At 61.9% G+C, this 2,320-nt stretch overlaps 1 pseudogene across 1 annotated transcript in view; it reads right to left on the bottom strand.

Moving 5' to 3' along the window:
• LOC105533651 overlaps nucleotides 1-2,099 on the bottom strand; it is a 49,964-nt pseudogene extending 47,865 nt beyond the window's left edge. The window contains exons 1-3 of the transcript XR_001005147.1: nucleotides 1,845-2,099; nucleotides 1,449-1,718; nucleotides 947-1,222 (exon numbers count right to left, since the gene is read on the bottom strand). The product of XR_001005147.1 is annotated as an HLA class I histocompatibility antigen, alpha chain G-like (transcript). The remainder of the gene's footprint in view (nucleotides 1-946; nucleotides 1,223-1,448; nucleotides 1,719-1,844) is intronic.
• Nucleotides 2,100-2,320: the final 221 nt, after the last annotated feature.

Here is a 2,320-nt window from a genome sequence, read left to right as displayed (position 1 = left end):
TGTTAAAGGTCTCCAGAGGGGCTCCTGCTTTCCCTACCAGACGTGATACCTCCATCTCCCTCCTTACTCCATCTCAGCATGAGGGGCTCAGGCAGCCCCTGGTGCTGCACATAGCACATGAATCTCTGCTCCTCTCCAGAAGGCACCACCACAGCTGCCCACTTCTGGAAGGTCCCATCCCCTGCAGGCCTGGTCCCCACGAGCTCCACGTCATGGGTCTGGTCCTCACTCTCCCGCTGCCAGGTCAGTCTGATCTCCACAGGGTAGAAGCCCAGGGCTCGCACCTCAGGGTGGCCTCATAGTCAAAGACAGGATGGTGGGTCACGTGTGAATTGGGGGGGTCTGAAAGGAAGAGTCCGAAAACCAGGCACTTTGCATCTCTCGTGGGACACTCCAGCAGCACCAGTATATGACCGTCCTAAGAATGAACCAGATACCTGGCGGGGTGGGGTGGGGGGAGGGAGCACAGAACTCAGACACCTGGACACGGGCACCTGGGATAATCTCCTAATCCTTGGAAAGTTCTAATCTCTCAGCGGGGGAGCAGGGACTTCCGATTCTGACCTGAGTGAAGGCCAAAGGACTCAGAGGAGCTGGAGTCAGACCCCCACACACATTGAGTGTGAGGCAGAGAACAAGGCCTGAGGGGAAAAGTCCTGGTGCCTAAGACTGCTGTGGGGTCAAAGGGAACTCCTGATCAGTATTCCAGGGATTGTCTTCCCCTCCACTCCCTCAGAGACTTCATCCCTTAATTGTCCCAGAGAGCAGGGCGGGCCCTCAGAGTCACTCTCTGGTACAGGATCTGGAAACCCAGGAGGATTCCTCTCCCTCAGGACCAGAGGGAGGGCGCTATTCTAGTGTTGCTCCCATTTTCCTCCTCTCCTTGTGCTAGGCCAGCCTGGGAGGTCTACAGGAGATCAGGGAGGCGCCCCATGGCCCCTGGTACCCGCACGATGCAGCATCTCCTTCCCATTCTCCAGGTATCTGTGGAGCCACTCCACTCACGTGGCCTCTAGGTAGGCTCTCCTTCCTTCAGTCGCTTTGGCCGCCTCACACTTGTGCTTGGAGATCTGAGCCACAGTGTCCGCTGCGGTTCAGGAGCACAGGTCCTCGTTCAGGGCGAGGTAATCCTTGCCATCGTAGGCGAACTGTTCACACCTGCGGAGGAGGCGCCCGTTGGGCCCCAGGTCGCAAACAATCATCCACTGGAGGGTGTGAGACCCTGGCCCCGCCCCCTCGGTCAGCCCCGCCCACCGAGCCTCGCCCCCTCCCGGACTAACCCGCAGGGATTTTGGTAAAGGCGCGTGGGCTTCTCCCAGGTAGAGGGTCTGGGCGAGTCCCGCGGCCTCGGGGTGGATCTCAGATCTGGAGACTCGGGAGTACCCTGGTCGTCCGTAGGGCATGGAGGTGGGGGGTCGTGACCTGCGCCCCGGGCCGGGGTCACTCACCGGCCTGGCTCTGGTTGTAGTAGCTGCGCAGGGTCCGCAGGTTCACTTGGTCAGTGTGTGCGTGGGCCTTGGTGCTCCGTGTCTCCTCTTCCCAATACTCCGGCCGCTCCTGCTTCATCCACGGCGCCCGCGGCTCCATCCTCGGACTCGCGGCGTCGCTTTCGAGCCGCACGAACTGCGTGTCGTCCACGTAGCCCACGGCGATGAAGCGGGGCTCCCTGCGGCCGGGCCGGGACACGGCAGCGCTGAAGTACCTCATGGAGTGGGAGCCTGGTGGCGAGGAGGGGCTGAGACCCGCCCGACCCTCCTCCCCGCGCAGCTCCCCGGGTCCTGCACCACCCTTGGGCGGACCCCTGGCCCCTCCCCGCTGAGGCCATCTCCCGACCCCGCACTCACCCGCCCAGGTCTCTGTCAGGGCCAGAGCCCCCGAGAGCAGCAGGAGGAGGGTTCGGGGCGCCATGACCACCATCCTTGGCGTCTGGGGAGAATCTGAGTCCGAGTGGGTGAGTGAGGACTTTAGAACTGGGACCGCGGCGACTCTGGCTTCTCTAAAAACCTGTTACCTAATGGGAGTGAGAACTGGAGTCGCCCGGTGAGAATCCAGGAAGAAGGACCCGACACAGGTTGGGAGAAGGAGAGAAACTCTGCGGAGATGGGGAATCCTCAACACGGGGCCTCCCCAATCCATACACTGCCGTGGGGCCTGAGACCCTGAGAGCCACGCCTGGGGCCCTGGGACGTCGCCCTGACCCGCTACTCCTGTGCCAAGCGCTCTGTCTCAATGTTTCCCTGAGTCTTGGCCCAGGAGCTGTCTGAGAAACCAGGGAGAAACACACAGCATGGGCCCCGTCCCTCTCCCTTCACTTTTCATC

This window comes from Mandrillus leucophaeus, unplaced genomic scaffold (assembly GCF_000951045.1).
Source record: "Mandrillus leucophaeus isolate KB7577 unplaced genomic scaffold, Mleu.le_1.0 Scaffold1272, whole genome shotgun sequence".
NCBI lineage: Eukaryota > Metazoa > Chordata > Mammalia > Primates > Cercopithecidae > Mandrillus > Mandrillus leucophaeus.
This window is presented reverse-complemented; position numbering and strand designations above follow the sequence as displayed.